At 32.2% G+C, this 6,460-nt stretch overlaps 1 non-coding gene across 1 annotated transcript; it reads right to left on the reverse strand.

The window, feature by feature from the left end:
• Positions 1-2,009: 2,009 nt before the first annotated feature.
• On the reverse strand, positions 2,010-2,081 carry TRNAE-UUC (transfer RNA glutamic acid (anticodon UUC)). The gene has a single exon. It is a non-coding gene; the product is annotated as a tRNA-Glu (tRNA).
• Positions 2,082-6,460: the final 4,379 nt, after the last annotated feature.

The raw sequence follows: 6,460 nt of genomic DNA on the forward strand, positions 1-6,460 counted from the left end.
TTAAAGCCACAAAAATATTTCTCTAAATTCCAAAATAAAGGTCAAATGTAGTTGTAATTGGTTATTTAGCTAGTGAAAATTTTGAATAATTTATTAAATTCAGTGTTGACTCAAAAGTAGTTTTTAAAGAACATACTTCTTATAATGAACTTTAAGTCTCAATTTACTCTTGAGTTGCTGGTCTTTTGTTTGTTTTTGTCACTTGGTAGTTGGGATTTCCCTTCACAGGTGAGCCAACTTCTTCACATAGTTTTAACCAGTACCCATAAGATCTGTGCTAATGCTTGCAGTTAGAATTTTGTTTCTTTAAACTCTGTGTGATAGACCTATTCTCTCCCATATATGTCTATTAAAAAATAAAGCCACAACCTGAATTAAAATAATTTTTATTTTTATGTATTTTTTGAACTTTCTACAATGAAATTACATTTCTATTATAATCTTACCCCCATGCCCACATTTATATTGTTAGAGCTTCCACTTTACCTCTATGAAAATCACTATTTAGTTTAAGAAAAGGTAAATTTATGTACTTAAGAATAGATAAAACAGTTTCTGATCAATAGTTACAGGGCCCATTCTAGGGCATATTATTGTTGTCACAGATTAATACCGTTGTTTATATTTGTAACCTTACATCATCAGGTAAGTGCTTGTTACCATGATGGTTTCAGATCAACTGCTGTCTGCACAATGGGAGCGCCAAAAGCAACTGAAAAAGGAAGGACAGCTCAAAACAAAGTATTTTGAAAAAGTTTGTATATGAAACAAAAAATGAGCTCTTCAGTCTAACTAAATTCAAGGCCTGTTAGCAATCAAAATATTTAACAAGAATCATTATTACGATCACTTAACATTTTCCCCCCTGAGTACTTACACATTCATTCAGCACATTTTAAGTGACAGGTTCTGATACAAATGAGCCCTGCACCAACAATCTTACAGTTTAGCCTGCAGAGATATGCGGAAACAGGTAAGTATTAGAAAAGTTTCATGGATGCTAAATTCTACTAGAAAGATTATTTTCTCTTAACATAAAGATTATGTTCAGAAAGTTAACATAATGTACACAGGCAATAGAATCAGAAGTAATAGATCCTTTGGCAGTTCTGTTGATACCTTCAACTGTTTAGTGTCTGGAAATCATTTAGTTTGTCCCAGAAATTTTTCTTTTCTTTAAAAAATACAGATAAAAAATTTCATAATATTTCTGTAACCAAATTTAATTAACAACTTTTATAAAATTTCTGATGCTTGAATCAAATCATTTACATCCTATCGGCAGTTCTATTTCATGTATTTAAACCATGTTATTGAGTTAATCAAGAGACTCTGGGTTAAAACATTCAAGCACCTATTAATAAAAATAAGTACTGGTGAGAGATAGGAATAGACAAATTAGTATAATTTCTTCTTTCATAGGGAAGGACTTATCAAATCATTTTATTCTTTATCAACAATAATGATCATAAAACATTTAAAACTCCAAAAAAAATATGAACAGAAAAATGAATGAAAATAGTGCACAATCCCATCACTCAATATAGAATCAAAGTGTTATTTATTTATTTATTTATTTGGCCGCTCAGCTTGCAGGATCTTAGTTCCCCAACCAGGGATCGAACCTGGGCCTGTCAGTGAAAGGGCCGAGTCCTAACCACTGGACCTCCAGGGAATTCCCTCAAAGTGTTTTTAAATTAAAGACAACTACAGTTTGAATTTTTAAGACTACCTAGATAATTAATTAATTAATTAATCCTCTCTTTCAACTAACATTTGAGTTCCTTACTACATGGCAATCACTCTGGGTTCTGGGTGTATATTTGTGAGCAGGACAGACAAGGTGGCTATCCTGATGGAGCTTAGTATGTGGGTAGATGTTAAACTAATAACCCTCAAATAAAGAATTGAAAAATGCTTTGAAGAAATATTAAAGAGTGTTATGAAAAAGAATAATAAGGGAACATAATTTTTGGGGGGCCGCGCCTTGTGGCTTGTGGGATCTTTAGTTCCCCGACCAGGGATTGAACCTGGGCCACAGCAGTGAAAGTGCTGAGTCCTAACCACTGAACCACCAAGGAATTCCCAGGGAACATAATTTAAATTTAGCATTAAGGAAGGCTTTATTAAGTGATGTTTGAACAGAGAAACCTGAAAGATTAGTACCTTCTTAGGCACTTAAATAAAATGAAAGCAATGAAAACATATTGGACACACAGTATTCAATAAATATTGTTGAATGAATGAATGCTATTCTAAATGTCAGAAAATAAAGCAAACATTAAAACAGAAAGCATAAAACAAGATCTCAAAAGTTATTTCAAAATCATAGTTGTGCAAATAATCATAAATGCTACAAACTGCCCAATTAGAAGATGAAGTCTCTTAGGTTAAAATCAAAGTCCAAATAAGTGTCGTGATGCAGTAACAATGCAAGGGTTAGAAATATCAGAATAGGCAAGGAACAAGTAGAAGAAGGGCAAGGAGGTAGAAAGGGAAGAGGAGGAGAATGAGAAGGAAAAAGTAGGCGGTGATGATATTAATAGTAAAGTAGGATTCAAATGGCATAAAAATGTATCTACACAATAATGATAATGTAGTCATGTACATAAATAACAGCATTAATATATTTAAGTCAGAACTATTAGATTCCTAAAGAGAAATGTAGAGAAGTACAATTGCTGTGGAAGATTTCAACAGATCTTAATATTTATCAAGTTGATTAAAAGGAACATAGAGTATTAGAACAGAATATAACAGTGTTGAATTAATAGCTACACATAGAATATTTTCTCCCACAAGACAAGTATGCACCTTATTTCCAAGCATCCTCAAGATTATTATAATCTGTATCAGAAAGTAGAAAATTTACAGACCACATTCTTTGACCATATGTAATACAACAGGTTAATAATTAAACTTTAAGCAAAACCAAAAACTCTAATCCCTTAGAAATATAAAAAGTACTTGTACATATAATTACTGGGTCAAAGAAGAAATCTTCAATATTAGTCTGTTTAGAAAATAAGGACATTGAGGCTATAACATCAAGTGCTGTGGTTTGAAGCTAAAACTACATTCAGGAGTGCCTGATGGCCTTAAATGCCCTAGATTGCCCTGCTTTCACTGTAATTGTTATTGACATCCAAAATGGATGACTAACCAAAATTAAGGGATTGTTGGAATTCATCTACCATAAATTCATGAATATTTTTAAATCACATTTACTTTGCTGGAGAACTCAACTCGTGTTTGAAAAAGCTGGCTTGGAAGATTACAGTGAGGTTCGTGTTCAGATTTTAGGATTTGAGGAAACATACGGAGCACAAGCTAAAGCAAATTTAAATGGAGTAAGTAGAACAGATTTCTCATTCCAGTGCAAATTAGTGGGTTGAAATACAATAAGTCCCCTACGTATGAACCTCCAAGTTGCGAACTTTGAAAGATGCTAATGTGCGTTCACATGTCCAATCACATAAGTTAGTTCACGTGTCTGGCGTACATTGTCATGTGTGTGCATCCTCTATCGTAGTTGTGCTTTTGTACTTTACTGTGCAGTACTGTATAGTGTACAGTAGTACAGTATCTTTATTGCAAGCCTAGGATGTCTGGAAGGAAGTGTAAAAGCAGTGGTGAGGTAGCTGGTACTACTGTACTTTTCAAGGTACTGTACTGTAAGATTAAAAATGTTTTATATATTTTTTGTGTTTGTTTTCTATGTATTATTTGTGTGAAAAGTATTATAAACCTATTACAGTACAGTACTATATAGCCAATGGTGTTAGTTGGGTACCTAGACTAACTTTGTTGGACTTACAAACAAATTGGACATACGGACATGCTCTCAGAATGGGAATGGAACTCGTTTGTATGTAGGGGACTTACTGTATTCTTAATCAGTTATGTATGAAAGTATTTATTGTAAAGACCAGCCTAGCTAAGGTTTAATGGGTAATGAATTTTGGGTTACTTCTATTTTACAGTATGTATTTTGTTTTTTAAATCTGTAGTTTTATAACAAGCTTATTATTCAATTTGAATATTCTATTTGCCTATGGCAAAATTTACCCCAATTCCATTCCCTTCCTTTCTTGTTCCACCTTTAATATCTGAGTTATGTTTAGGCTCTTGGGTGTCACGTATATGGTTTTCTTCAAAAGTTTTTAGAGTTGTGAATTTAAAATTTTTAACTTCTAACTTTTTCTTAATATATGTTGTTTGTTCTTTAGCAGTAAAAACAGAAGTATTTTTTCCATTCTTGCTGGAAATTTTCCACTCTTGACTAGAAAATGGATCAGTGATTTAGAATTAAGTATTTGTTTATATTAAAAAAATTCAACATATAAAGTATGTCAAAATCTATTGTAACCACCCATTAGAAATCAATTTTATTAATCTAATTTAATCCAAGATATGTTGAGGTTATTTTAAAAAATATGAATAGCTAAGTTAAATAAAATGAAATATGATCAATGTCATTAAATTATGGATAATTAATTTGACCTTGTCTAGGTAGTTTTTTCTGTATCCATATATTTATTCTTAGCAGCATTATTACAGATGTGTCTTATATAAACTTTCTGTTCACATCGTTAACCCTTTTTAGGACTTTTTAACCCCAGTAGTCATATTCACAATGGTTTGACCATCTTATTTATCCCAGAGTATTTGTAGATATTCTGGTTTATAATGATTGCTTTCACTTGTGTTAATCAAAGATGGGAAAATGTATGGGAAACAACAGTGACAATAGTAAGAGTAACAATTAACACTAACTGAAGGGTTGCTAAGTGTCAGGCAGTGTTCTGAGTGCTTCACTTGTGTTGTCCTTTAGCTCTCACAACCTTTTCAGGTAGATCTGTTAGTATTAATACGTCCATTTTATAAATGAGGAAACTCAGGCACAGAGAGGTTGAGTAATTTGTCTGTGATCAAACAGCTACTGAGGGACAGGACCAGATTTGCACCCGCTACAGTCTAGTACTAGCATCTGCACTTTTAACCACCAAGAGCAAGAGCTTCATTTTAGTGTGAGTGAATTAAAAAGATCTAAGACCTTTGTGACTGAATTATTAAGGCTTGAATAACATAAAAAGATAATTTATTAAATTTTAGAAGTGAAAAATAATATTGTTATTCATAGTCCTAGATATATTAAAGTAAATAACTCAAATATCTGTTCAAAACTTTGAGATTCTTTTCTATTTAGAAATTTTCTCTTCCATATGAAACAGTAAGCCCAACAAGATATTGACTAAACATTTTATTTCAATAACACTTTTTAGAGAAAGAATTCTTGGTTTCATAATTTTTGCAGCCTGTTATTCATTTCATTTTATAAAACCCCCCAAATGCCAAAAACTCCTGTGTTTTATTTTCTACGACTAGTGTGTGGTAAGGTCAGGATATAAACTAGGGCCCATTTAGAGTTATATAGGAAATTTTAGATGCTTGATAAAACCCAGAAACAGGAACCAGGTGTCAAAGTGTAGATATTTCACTATTCATGGAAATGTGTGCTCTGTTAGTTTCCAGGTGGCTTAATTACCATATTTAATACACTGAATAAGAACTATTGAATGTAGAACTGAAAATGAGAGGTTATTGTGAAAGCCAACTTTTAATTTGTTGTTTGGAAGTTGCTCTTTATTAAAAGATGCTGGAAAACAGTACCTATGTCTATTTTTCTTAATGTGCCCATGAACCTCCATTTAGTCACATAATTAAATTGTCAAATAGTCATTAAGTTGGTTTTAGACAGAGAGATTGACAGTAAACATAATGGGAAAAGTAGAAGTTTAATTACTGGTCTTATTAAAATAATTATATCTCATATTTGTACTTGGAGCAATGTTTCACATCTGATGCCACTGATTTTCATCATAATAGCTTTATGAGGTAGTTAGGAAGCTGATATGATCTGCATTTTACTGAAAAGGAAAATTATGTTATGGAAAAGTAAACTGACTTGATTAAAGACAAGCTGGTCTTTGGAAGAAGAGGCAGAACTAGTCTCAGACTTCCACCTCCCTTTTAGTGACCTTCCAAATGACCATACGTTTCAAAGAAGGTGATTCCTGAATTCTTAAAATTTTCAGATAAGGCACTTTTATTTACATACTTATAAACTATAATTCTGTTTCAAAGTAGGATAATTGATTCATTCTGTAATAAACTATCCAGTGACTATAGATCATCTATGCTGTAAATATTCTTAGGAGAAACTGAGCTATAGCAGTTACACACATATAATTTAAAATAACCTGTCATATAAAGAATGTAATCAGTATCAATGAAATAAAAGAGGAAAAATGAAAAAAAAGGAATTTTACAAATGTAATTTTAGCAGTTTTTCCAAGCTATTATTACCATGTGTCACGTTGTATTCTTTGTGTTTGTTTGTGTTTTTTTTGGCTGTGTTGGGTCTTCGTTGGTGCGTGCGGGCTTTCTCTAGTTGCTG

This window comes from Balaenoptera acutorostrata, chromosome 5 (assembly GCF_949987535.1).
Source record: "Balaenoptera acutorostrata chromosome 5, mBalAcu1.1, whole genome shotgun sequence".
Classification (NCBI taxonomy): domain Eukaryota; kingdom Metazoa; phylum Chordata; class Mammalia; order Artiodactyla; family Balaenopteridae; genus Balaenoptera; species Balaenoptera acutorostrata.